This window comes from Balaenoptera physalus, assembly GCF_965194825.1.
Source record: "Balaenoptera physalus genome assembly, chromosome: 2".
In the NCBI taxonomy this organism is placed as follows: Eukaryota; Metazoa; Chordata; class Mammalia; order Artiodactyla; family Balaenopteridae; genus Balaenoptera; species Balaenoptera physalus.
This window is the reverse complement of record NC_138883.1, coordinates 39016015-39029470: the sequence shown is the minus strand read 5'-3', so window position 1 is coordinate 39029470 and position 13456 is coordinate 39016015. Positions and strand designations below refer to the sequence as shown.

The 13456-nt window shown below is 34.6% G+C and overlaps 1 long non-coding RNA gene across 1 annotated transcript in view; it reads right to left on the bottom strand.

The window, feature by feature from the left end:
• LOC309655388 overlaps positions 1-13456 on the bottom strand; it is a 391996-nt gene that overhangs the window by 370815 nt on the left and 7725 nt on the right. The window lies entirely within an intron of this gene.

Genomic DNA, 13456 nt, shown 5'->3' with positions numbered 1-13456 from the left:
TTTTGAATAAATAAAATTTGAAGTGCCAACGGGATTCAAGTGGCAGCTTTCAATGTAGAGATCTGTATGATAAAAACAACCCCAGAGATTTCAAATAATGGCAAGTGCAAGCATTTAGATAAAATTACAGGAAAATTGTTGTAAAAACAGCAATTCCAAGTAATGACTAAATGATAAGTCAAGAAATAAATGGGTGTTTTTTTATCGTGCCCAAAGGACACTGAATTACACAAAATATAGTTTAAATAAGTACCACAGGAGGATTCTGATCAAGGTGACAGAGTAAGAGGGCATGGAGCTCACCTCTGCCCATGAGCATATCAAAAATACATCTACGTGTAGAACAATTCTCACTGAAAACTAACTGGAAACTGGCAGAAGGATTTCTGTAAAACCAGAGCTTTAAGAAAGATCCACAGGTAATTGGGTTAGAAGAGGAGAAAAGCAATCCCTTTGGGACCTGTGCCCCTGGGAGGGGAACTCAGAGAAAAAGGGAGATTATACGGGTGGACACATAGGAGTGAGCATTTCAAGCTGCAGGTTGAGTGCTGCAGCCCTGGGGTCCCATGTGGGAGAGACAAGCCTCCTTGGCTGGTTGGAGGACCACTGGGACTAACAGAAGGGCTGTAAGAGGCCGGGACTGGTGCTCCCTGGTTTGCTCCCAGGCAGGGCAGAGAGAAGTCTATGCTGGCGGCTGCAGGGTTTCCCGCAACTGACTCACTGAGTGCCACAGGCTGCGCCAAGCAAACACTCCAGCTCCACTCACTGCACTCCACAGTGCAGCACTGGATCTCGGTAGCCATGCCCAGGGAAAAGACTTGACCGTGGGATGCAGAGGTAACCCCGTCCTGGGGCAGAGGCTGGGTGGGCAGCTGTAGCCTGCACAGGCCCCAGTGCTTTAGCACTTCCCACCTGGTTCAGGGAGAGGGCAAAACAGACACTTAGAGGGGAAAAAAACCAGTTCGGGCCTGACCCTTGGGGCTTCTGCTCCAGCAATTTGGGATTCGGCCTCCCCATCAATAGGGTGGTGATGGCCACAGAGCGGAGGGGAAGTCCTGCCCGGCATCTGGCATCAGCTCTAGCCCCTCCATCTCCAGCCCCACCCCTTACCAAGGTGATAGCTGCCAGCGCACCCTGAGGAAAGACTTACTTTTTCCCCTTAATCCTTTAAACATCTTTGTCTTTAATTCTTTGAACGTATTTGTTTATGATAGCTGCTTTAAAGTCTTTGCCTGATTAATCCAACGTCTGAGTCACTGTGGGTCAGTTCCTATAGACTACTTTTTATTCTATTGACTCTTAAGTCATAGTTTTCTATTTCTTAAATGTCTACTAATATTTTCTTTTGTACTCGACATTGTAAATGATACATTTTTAGAAACTCTGAAGTCTGTTATCTTCCCCTGGAAAGTGATTATTGTTCTAATTCAATGTTCAGTTCCTGGCTGAACACCATGAATTTGTGTATGCTGTTTTACATTTTGTTAGTGGGGATCTCTAAGAAGCTTACTACATTTCCCAAGCCCTTCTAACTTGATAGGACTCAATATTTAAACACTGCCTCCCCTGTATATGTGACCAGAGCAGGGTTTTAGCCTTTATTAGGGCAGATCTAGAGTAGGTCCCTTTTGTTGTTGTTGTTTGTTTTTGGATGGGGGTTTCTGATGTCTCAGCTGAATGTCCACCATGTTGGAAGAATATTTACAAGTTTTCTAGACTCTGGCTGAGCTCAATTCCATACCAGCTGTAATCCAGTAAGCCCAATGCGGTCTTGCCCTGCCCATGCACAGTTCGCCCCACTGCCAAGAACCCACTGGGAAACCCTCTGCACAACTGCCTAATCTCCAATGTCTTTCCCCACATATTCCAATGACTTAAGTTGCCAGGAGGTCTTGATATCTGACTCCTAAATTCAGCATGACTTCCGTGCTCTACTCTGGCTCAGTGTGCTGTGGTCAGAATATGATGTCCAGGTAGGTAGCTGCTCTGATTATAGATCTCACCTTCAGTTTTTCAGCTCTCATGGATTGCACTTTTGTATTGCCTCTTGTACAGTGCCTGAATGCTATTGCTTCATATATTTTGTTCAGTTTTATGACTATTTACAAGAAGAGGACTAGTCTAGTAGAGTTTTTTCTTTATAACCATTTAGATTTGGTGATGGGATCGATTCATATTTCTAGGTCAGTGCTATCTAAGAGAACTTTATGCAATGATGGAAAAGTTTTACACCCCTGCTACCCAATAAAGGAGCTACTAGCCACATACGGTTACCGAGCACTTAAAATGTGGCTACTGACACTGAAGAACTGGTCCTTTAAGTATTACTTAAATTTAAATAATCACACAAGGGTAGTAGCTATCATATTGGACAATGCAGTTCTAAGTAATAGGGATAAAAGCACTTCAGCCAGAACAACTGCCTTATTTGAGTACCTCATCTTGATATTGTTATTTGAGTCAGTTTTCTAGCTAGCTTTGTTTTTTTCTTACTTATAGTTTGTTTGGTTCTCAGAAAATTGCTCACCCCAGTCATCATGACTCATTTCTTCTTTGATATGTGTGTTTTTCTGATAGTTCTGTTTCTGCATTGCATCTCACATGATGCCAGTCTTGACTCCCACTCTTCTTTTTCCTGATTTAGCCTGTTTCCTTGACACTGGTCCAGAGTTTTGTTCTAAAAAAATTTTAATGTAAGTACTAGGTCTCTAATAAATAGAAACTGTGTTCTAACCATACTGAAAACCACAATAGCACTGTATGCTGTGCCTCATCATGAGTTCATCTCTCTATTTTTATATTTTGACTCTAAGACTAAACTGGAGATTTGCATTTAGGAGAGGGTCAGAATTTAGAGAAAAATTGATTGGAATTATCTGGATTTATCAAGAAATATAGATAATCAGACCAAAGTCTGTTTTCCTCATATTGGTCTAAATTTATGCCATTAGAATATTATGTTAAAACTAGATCATTTTTATTTCTAGCTGTTTTTTGAAATCAGAATTCAATGTGGAAGTAAAATTAGAGCTAAGCATAAATCTACTTGGCCAACCTAAAGACAGGGGTGTTTGTCTCTTAGATTTCAACATCTACCTACTGGAATGTAACAGAAATATAATTAAAAATCTATACATTAAAATGAACAGGTTATGGGAGAATTAGATATGTCTATCTGAAAAAAATAAAATGATTGCAAACTTCTTATGGTTGCTAGCTCTTGATGTTTTGCTTTCAAAATTGTGTTGTGTGAGTGGGTGTGAGAGAGAGAGATGTATGGGGGAAACATGATTGCTTAACTAACTATTTGATCACATAAAAGAAATACAAATTTGCCACTTACATGGACTATGGACCATCTATACTTTTGCATTTATATTATGATAATTGTATGTCATTAAATGTGTGCTATATTTGTCTAATCATTTTATTTTATTATAATGCTAATTATGACTCATATTCTTATACTTCATAGTTTATTGCTTTGTAACATAGTACTTAATGCCTTTACAAGTTAAAAACACTAAAGAAAGATAACATGGTTAACTAATGCATTTCAATTGCCAGTATATTTGTTACTGTGGAAATACACTGATAAAATACATCTATAAATAAAAATGCTGATGAGAATAAAAATAATTAATAGTTATTATTATCTAAAACATAGGACTGAAAGGAACCATGAAACAGTATTTTCCAATTTCCATTATGAAAGCAGAGCCACTGTTATTTTGTTTAAAAAAAAAAGTCACCGTCTTTTGTTCATGACATGCTCCTTATAATCAAACCCATTGGCTTAAATTTATGTTCATCTTTTCTTACTCTGTAATCAGTGGAGATATGTAATATAAAACAGTTGCTATCCAGATAAAATTGTGTTCTTATTAAAACCATACAAAATTAGTAGTATTTTGTTTGACATGTTCTTATATTGTATTATACCATTTGACTAAACATCTCAATGTTTCAACTACACAGCATGCACTTCATAGATAAAGATTCCATATACCTTTTCTCTTCTTGTCCTCCATAGCTCCTAGTTTGGTGTTTTATACAAAAGCACTCTAGTTATTTGAAATGACACAGACATGCCCCCTCACATATTTAAAAGGTGGAAATATGGACCTATCTCTCTAACAGCCTGAAATCACTATGGGCTCTCCCACCCTATGCTCTATCTCCCTGTGGATTTGAACTTAAGCTTCTTATGCTTCTTAACCTGCCTGTCGACTATTCCCAAGTGGAGATCCTGGATTACTTCAGACTCCTCTATTGTGATTAGTCAGCACAATATGCACTAACTATGAAATACCTGAGATAGTAAAAGATGTTGGTTAGCTCCAATGGGTTGGTCGTCGAATTTTCAGTCTTTCCAATGGTGACATGGGCACCATGCTATGTAAATAGGGACAGACACCATAAGCAAATATACCAGATTGGAGAGAACTGAAGGGAATGAGAAGAGGAGAGGACATAGAGATAATCAGCTCAGTGCCTGTGACATTTAAAAGATTTTGAGAACAAAGCAGAGAATGAAAAGACTTGAGAAAGTGATTTATGCTTTCAGGTTTTTGCTTCAGAAGAAAATAAATATTTATTTAATTTATAAGCTTAACTTGCTGACATAGTGATAGTCTTATTTGATTTTGTTTAACATAACTTGTCAGGGAAGGGAGACGAGAGGGATTGAGGACAAGGAAAATATGAGGAAATTCAGGATAGAGAGATGAAGTTTTGTAGAAAAGACTGAAAATTGGGACATTGGCCAGAAGCCAGACTTCTTGCTGAGGAAGCTAGCATCCTAGGCTGTGGCTTGAAGAGATTACTCCCAGCAACTACCTGGTTTACAACTTCTCTCTTTGCAGATTATGTCTTTCAACTTCCCTTCTCCATGGAATTAAAGTTGTTTTTTTGTTTTTTGTTTTTTTTTTATAAAGCACGTTTCTTTTAATTTACAACATTCCAAATAACTGTGTCCATGTTTCAAGGATAATCTAAGGACTGTTGCTTCCTCACAAACCTATAGTCAACCTGACATATATTTGGCATTGATGCCAGATATTCCATTGTTTGGTTAGAAAGGCAATTTAGAACATCTTTTAAAATAAAAATAACTGCATAATTGGGATCAATAGAAATAAGAGAGTACATGACTGCCACTCTTTCTAGAATAGCTCAGCACTAGTCTTGAATATCCCAAAGAGAAAGAGAATAACATTTTTAATATTCAACCATATTATTTTCACAATGGCGGTGAGAAAACTCTTGAATAAAGTCACCATTTTAAACGTTGTTTATCATTTCAAACCCTTAACTTATAAACAAACTTGTGCAAAATAACATCGTGTATATTGGAAACCAGCGGTAACGAGATCAGACAAAAACACAAGAATGCCCTGAACAGTAATTTGAAAGAAAAACATGTTGACTGCAAATATCTTGGGTATACAAAATGCTAGATGATAATGTTGATTATCTGAGACATTTTGATGACTTAAGCTCATTACTACGATTCATAAAAAGTAACTGTCAGTCATACTTAACATAATAAACATTCTTATACCAATACCCTAAAGAAACAAAGCCTGTTCTACCATATTAGCTTGTGTCTACAGTAGCTCAACTTATTTGATTTAGTGTAAACATCAGCCTGGTGTTAACCATTCATCAGTGTTTTGTTTATGTAATTTAATTTTATGCAAACAAACTTTCCATGCTCAATAATTTGGTCCAGACAATCAAATTCATTTATTGTATCTCTTGTCAACCTTCAAACAATTATTTATGAATGTACTGACTCTAATTTTATAATTGTATCATATACAAGCAAAATTTTCAGTTCTGCTATTCAATTTTACATGTAAAAACTTACTCCTAAAAGTACAGGCAATCAAATAAAGGTTAATCTGAATTTCTGATTCATGATGTAGCAATGCTGGTCAAGATAAGGTTAAACTCTAGCTTCTCTTCCTTTGTCTTAAATGGATTCTAATACTTTCCTGGTGTTAATTAAATATTGAAAGACTTCTCTTTTCTAACCAGGACAATGGAATTAGAAACAGTTCAAAGCATACACAGCTAGGAAATATAACATAAGCATGGTTTTAAGGAGAAAACCTGATTATTCATAATACCTTGCACTGTGTTGTCCTTTCTTTACCAAAATGATGCTTTGGACAGCTGAGAGAATTTTGTAGTTATTTTCATAGTAATAAAGATGATAATACTTTTACATTGAGCTGAGCTGACCACTAAATCTGTCTTCTGTTGTGACCATTTTGCCATATTTACTAGGTGGTTGGCATTAACAGGATGCTGAAATAAACCTTAGAGCAGTTCATCTGTACTTTTTAATCCCACATGTTGAATTTTTTCCCAATATTTTAATTTCAAAAATTTTTGTTGTTGTTTTGTTTTCTGATAACTTCTTTTTCAGATCAGTCAGTTCTTACTTTATGAATGTAGTATCATTTCAAATCACTGTGAGGATAACAATTAGATTGTTTTTCTTTCTTGTAGTAATCTCTAATTTTTTCAAGGGCATTTTTTTTGTTACTTCATGTTATATATCTTTTGTTTTGTTTATTTTCCTCAAATATTTGGTCATCTTTGGTTTTGTATTTGTTAATGAAAGGTAACTGGCATGTATACATAATACAAAATTTTTTAATACATAAAGCTATATTTATGAATAGACATACAAATTGTTTCCAGCTGCACAGTGTGTTTTTCTTTCATATTTATACCTCCTAATATGAATTAAAAATTAAACATATTTTGGGAAAAATTTTTTCAATTTAAATATATAGAAATAAAAGAGTAATAGGGGGACTTGTGCTTCTAGACATTTTGGAATAGTTGGTATAGGATATGTAGCACAGTAACTAAAAAGATGGAAAAGAAATAGTGCTTCAGTGAGCTGTGGGACAATATAAAGTGATCTAATATAAGGTTAATTGGAGTCCCCAAAGCAGAAGGTGTCAATCAGAAAATATACGTATATATTTGAAAAAATGGCTGAAAATTTTTCAAATTTGATTAATCCTAAGTATTCAAGAAGCTCAGTGAACTCCAAGCAAGAAAAACACATCTTCGAAACCATACCAAGGGATATTATTATCAAATTACTGAACTAGTGATAAAGAAAAAAAACATAAAAGCATCCAGAGAAGGAAAATGATTTCAAATGAAAATTTAGATCTATATAAAGTAATAAAGTGTACTGTAAATGATAAATGTGTTAGTAAACACAAAAACCAATTTTTCTCCTTTCTAAGTTTCTTTAAAAGATAACTGTTGAAAGCAAAAAAATATTATCACTGTATTTTGACTATATAACCATATGTAGAAGTAAAAGGTATGAAAACAAACTGCAAAGAATAAGAGGGGTAAAGGGTAACATACTGCTCTAAATTCCATGTATTATTTGGGAAATGGTATATTATTCTTTGAAAATACATCATGATAAGCTGAATATGCATATTTTAAACACTAGAGCAACCATTAATTTAATGCAAATAGGTATAGCTAATAAACCAAAATGAGAGAAAGTGAAATACTAAAAGATACTAACTTAATCCAAAAGAACATAGGAAAAGAGGAAAAATAAAATGAAGGATATGAGGCAAATAGAAAAAAAATCAAGATAATAGACTTAAAACCTAGCCATGTAAGTAATTACATTAAATATAAATATTCTGAACATTCAAATTAAAAGATAGAGATTGCCATACAGGATATAAAAAGATTCAAATATGCTGTCTACATGAAACATATTTTAAATATAAATAAATATAGAGCTTAAGAGTAAAAGATAAAAAAAGAGATCAGGGCTTCCCTGGTGGCGCAGTGGTTGAGAATCTGCCTGCTAATGCAGGGGACATGGGTTCGAGCCCTGGTCTGGGAAGATCCCACATGCCGTGGAGCAACTGGGCCCGTGAGCCACAACTACTGAGCCTGCGCATCTGGAGCCTGCGCCCCACAACAAGAGAGGCCACGATAGTGAGAGGCCTGCGCACTGCGATGAAGAGTGGCCCCCCCTTGCCACAACTAGAGGAAGCCCTCGCACAGAAACGAAGACCCAACACAGCCAAAAATAAAAATAAATAAAACAAATGTGGGGTTTAAAATGTTCTGATTAAAAAAAAAAAAAAAAAGAATTGGCTGTTTATTAAAAAAAAAAAAAAAAGATAGATCATAAAAACACATAAGAAAATTGGAGTCATTATGTCAATACCAAAGAGGACTATAGAACAAAGAACACTACAACACAAAATAAAGTGACATTTCATAATGATAAAGTGTCAATTCATCAAGGAAACAAAATTATTGCAAAAATAGTATTAGTCAAAATTGAAACCCATACTTTCATAAAACTAGAAATAAAAGGGAACGCTCAGCCTGATAAAGGACATCCATGCAAACTTGGTAGTTAATAGTGAAAGAGAAACTCTCCTTCTTAAGATTGGGAATGGGGCAAACATGTATGCTCTCACCATGTCAACACCATAGACTAAGTTCTAGACAGTGCAATAAGTCAAGAAAAAGAAATAAAATACCTACAGATAGCAAAAAATAAGTAAAACAGTATTTGCAGACAACATGATTGTGTATATAAACAATTCTAAATGATCTACAAAAATGCTATTAGAATTAATAATTTAGCAAGTTTTCAGGATACTAGGTCAACATACAAAAATCAGGGTTTTTTTATTATTTAAGTTTCAGGTGTACAACATTGTAATTGGACATCTGTATACACTACAAAATGATCACTGTAAGTCTAGTTACCATCCATTACAATACAGTTGACCTCCTTCACCAATTTTTCACCAACTCCCCTAGCCCCTAACCCACTTGCCCTCTGATAACCAGCAATCTGTTCTCTGTATCTATAGTTTATTTTTTTGGTTTGTTTTGTTTTTTAGATTCCACCTATGAGTGAAATCATACAGTATTTGTCTTTCTCTCTCTGACTTATTTCACTTAGCATAATACCTGCAAGTTACATCTATGTTGTCCCAAGTGGAAGGATTTTGTTCTTTTTCAGGGCTGAGTAGTATTCCACTGTATATATACCAAATCCTCTTTATTCACTCATCTATCCATAGACACTTAGGTTGTTTCCTTATCTTAGGTATTGCAAATAATGCTGTATATATCTTTTCAAATTAATGTTTTGTGTTCTTTGGATAAATGCCCTGAAGTGGAATGTCTGGGTCATATGGTATTTCTATTCTTAATTCTTTGAGGAATCTCCATACTGCTTTCCACAGTGCCTGCACCAATTTACAGTCCTACCAACAGTGTAGGAGGGTTCCCTTTTCTCCACATCCTTTCCAACATTTGTTATTTCTTGTGTTTTTGATAATACAAGTTAGTCATTCTAACAAGTGTGAGGTGTTTCTGATTTAATAATTAGTGATGTTGAAGATATTTTCATGTGTTTATTGGCTATCTGTATGTCTTCTTTGAAAAAATGTTTATTCATATGCCCTGCCCACTTTTTAATTAGGTTGTTTTGGTTTTTGTTGTTGAGTTTTATGAGTTCTTTATATATTTTGATATTAACCCCTTATTGGATATATGATTTGCAAGCAGTTTCTCTAATTCAGTAGGCTGCCTTTTCATTTTGATAATGGTTTCCTCTGATGTGCCAAAGCTTTTGAGCTTGATGTAGTCCCATTTGTTAATTTTTCCCTTGCCTTTGAAGTTAGAGCCACAAAAGCATCACCAAGACCAATGTCAATAAGGTTACCCTACTATTTTTTCTAGGAATTTTATGGTTTCAGGTCTTATATTCAAAACCTTTAATCCATTTTGAATTGATTTTGTGTATGCTGTAAAAGATAGTGGTCTAGTTTTACTCTTTTTCATGTGACTGTCCAGTTTTCCCAGCACCATTTATTGAAAAGACTGCCCTTTCTCCATTGTATGCTCTTTGTTCCTTTGTTGTAAATTAATTTTCCATATGGATGAGGTTTTTCATTTTTCTTTTGCTTTTTTGGGGGGGTCTATACTAACAATGAACAATTAAAAAATAAAACTAAGAGAGAAAGTAGTTGAAATCCATGTATCTGACAAAGGACCTTTATCCACAAAATATAAAGAACTCTTTTACTCAATAAGGTGAATTACTAAAAAAGAATGTATAGCAAGAGCACTTCCAGCTTCCAAGCTGACCTTAGAAGTTGTCATTCCTATCCTCACAACAAGAAAAAAACAACTGAGCAAACTGAATATCAACAACTCTTCTTAGATCCGTCAGAGAACTGAGGTCACAAGACAAACTACTGCTCTGAAATTCAGAGAGACAGACACTCAGATACAGAGAATCACAACGTGTAGAGAGCAGAAGCCCCTATCAATGGGAACACTTCAAACTGCAACTGATGAACTACTGGAGGCTCAGTGTAGAGTAGTCTGAGTGTTGATATTTCCAAGGGGGCCCATTCTTAAGGGATCCCCACACTTTCATGTGATTTACCTCCAGGAATCCCATTGGGTTCTCACTGTGAAAAATCAGAAAAAAATTCCCTTGTGCTTCCAGAATGGATTAAAAAAAGAAGTGGTACTCCTATATAATGGTATGATATTCAGCAATAAAAAGAAACAAACTACTCTATACCAAGAACATGAATGGCTACCAAAACCAATATGCTGAATAAAATAAGCTAGACACAAGAGTCCATATAGTAGAATTCCATTTACATGAAATTCTAATCTATAGTGATAGGAAGCAGATCAGTGGTTGCTTGGGGCCAGGTTAGGAGAATTGCTGTTAAGAAGCATTAGGGAACTTTGTGGGGTAAAGGAAATATACAGTTATACATATTTACCAAAACTTGCTGAACTGTTCATTTAAATGAGTACAATTTATGTAAATTATCCTTCAATAAAATTGACTCTAAAAAACACTAGTATACATTTTTGGGGTGAGGAGAGAAGATTGACGAGATATTCTATAATTCACATGGAAAAAATAACAAGAATATCCAGAAAAATTCTGAAATATAAGGATAACAATAACCTGGCAAAGCGGTAGTCTCCAAATTGAAATAAAGAAGCCCATGTATTAAAATAACATTTATTATATCATCTTTTTTTAATGTACATGTTTTAAATTTAATTTTTTTGGAGTATAGTTGGTTTACAGTGTTGTGTTACTTTCAGGTGTACAGCTAAGTGATTCGATTATACATATACATATATCCGTTCTTTTTCAGATTCTTTTCCCATCTAGGTTATTACAGATTATTGAGTAGATTTCCCTGTGCTATACAGTAGGTCCTTGTTGATTATCTATTTTATATATAGTAGTGTATATTTATCTATTTTATATATAGTAGTGTGTATATGTTAATCCCAAACTCCTAATTTATCCCTCCCCACCATGTTTCCCCTTTGGTAACCATAAGTGTTTTTGAAGTCTGTGAGTCTGTTTTGTATATAAGTTCATTTGTATCATTCTTTTTTTAGATTCCACATATAAGTGATATAATATGATATTTGTCTTTCTCTGCCTGACTTACTTCACTTAGTATGCTAATCTCTAGGTCCATCCATGTTGGTGCAAAAGGCACCATTTTGCACCATTATTTCATTCTTTTTTATAGCTAATATTCCACGGTACCACATCTTCTTTATCCATTCCTCTGTCAATGGATATTTAGGTTGCTTTCATGTCTTGGCTATTGTAAATTGTGCTGCAATGAACATTGGGGTGCATGTATCTTTTCAAATTATGGTTTTCTCCAAATACATGCCCGGGAGTGGGATTGCAGAATCACAAGTACTGAAATTGAAACTGTGATTAAAAAATTCCCAACAAACAAAAGCCCAGGACCAGATGACTTCACAGGCAAATTCTATCAAACATTTAGAGAAGAGTTAACACCTGCCTTTCTGAAATTCTTCCAAAAAGTTGGAGAGGAAGGAATACTCCTAAACTCATTCTATGAGGCTACCATCACCCTGATAACAAAACCAGACAAAGATACCACAAAAAAAGAAAATTACAGGTCAATATCACTGATGAACATAGACACAAAAATCCTCAACAAAATACTAGCAAACCAAATCCAACAATACATTAAAAGGATCATACACCATGATCAAGTGAGATTTATCCCAAGGATGCACGGATTCTTCAATATCCACACATCAATCAGTGTGATACATCACATCAACAAACTGAAGAGTAAAAACCATATTGTCATCTCAATAGATGCAGAAAAAGCTTTAGACAAAATTCAACACTGATTTATGATTAAAAACTCTCCAGAAAGTGGGCATAAAGGGAAACTACCTCAACATAATAAAGGCCGTATATGACAAACCCACAGCTAAACATCCTTCTCAATGGTTAAGAGCTGAAAGCATTTCCTCTAAGATCAGGAGCAAGACAAGGATGTCCACTCTTGCCACTTTTATTCAACATAGTTTTGGAAGTCCTAGCCATGGCAATCAGAGAAGAAAAAGAAATAAATGTACCCAGATTGGAAAAGAAGTAAAACTATCACAGTTTGCAGATGACATGATATTATACATAGAAAATCCTAAAGATGCTACCAGAAAACTGCTAGAACTCATCAATGAATTTGGTAAATTTGCAGGATACAAAAATCAATATGCAGAAATCTCTTTCATTTCTATACATCAACAATGAAAGATGAGACAGAGAATTTAAGGAAACAATCCCATTTACCATCACATCAAAAGAATAAAATACCTAGGATTATTATGTCATCTTAAACCAAGATTAAATTATATTTCTGAGGAAACAGGATTGATAAACTTCAATATAAAATATGTTAAATGAGATATTTAATGTATGAATATTCCTACCATTAACTATTAGCAGTATATACCTTATGCTTGACTTGATAAAACATTGTAATAACACAATTACACAAATGTGTTTAACTTAAGTTAAATTTGAAACACTTTCCTGGATTATAGAAGGCTTGGGAGACAAGTTAATGTAAAAATTCCTGGTCAGCCATGAGTCAAATGAGCATAAATTTGGATTGATTTTTAAATGAGCAGAAATTTGGACCGCTTTTTAGTGCAGTTCAGAGTTATTAAACTATTTATTTTGAATTAAGTATTAAAACTCTTACAAAGGCTTGTTGCGAAGCCTGCTCTAAAATATATCATACACCTCATTTCACATGGAAATGAATAAATATCTCAATCTCAGTATAGAATCCAATTAGACTTTCTTCAATTCAGTTTTGGTCCAGAATAGCTCTGACTGACCCGTTAGAAGAATTAGAAACTTTTTAGAGTAAAAGAAGAATGCTTCAGGATCTTCTATCTTTTGAGTTTCTGTTTTCTTTCTCTCTCTATATATATATATATTTTTTCACTTTTTTATCAATTTATTTACCAATACATATATATTTATATATAAGTAAAGAATATGCACATATATTACATGTGAATTACATATATG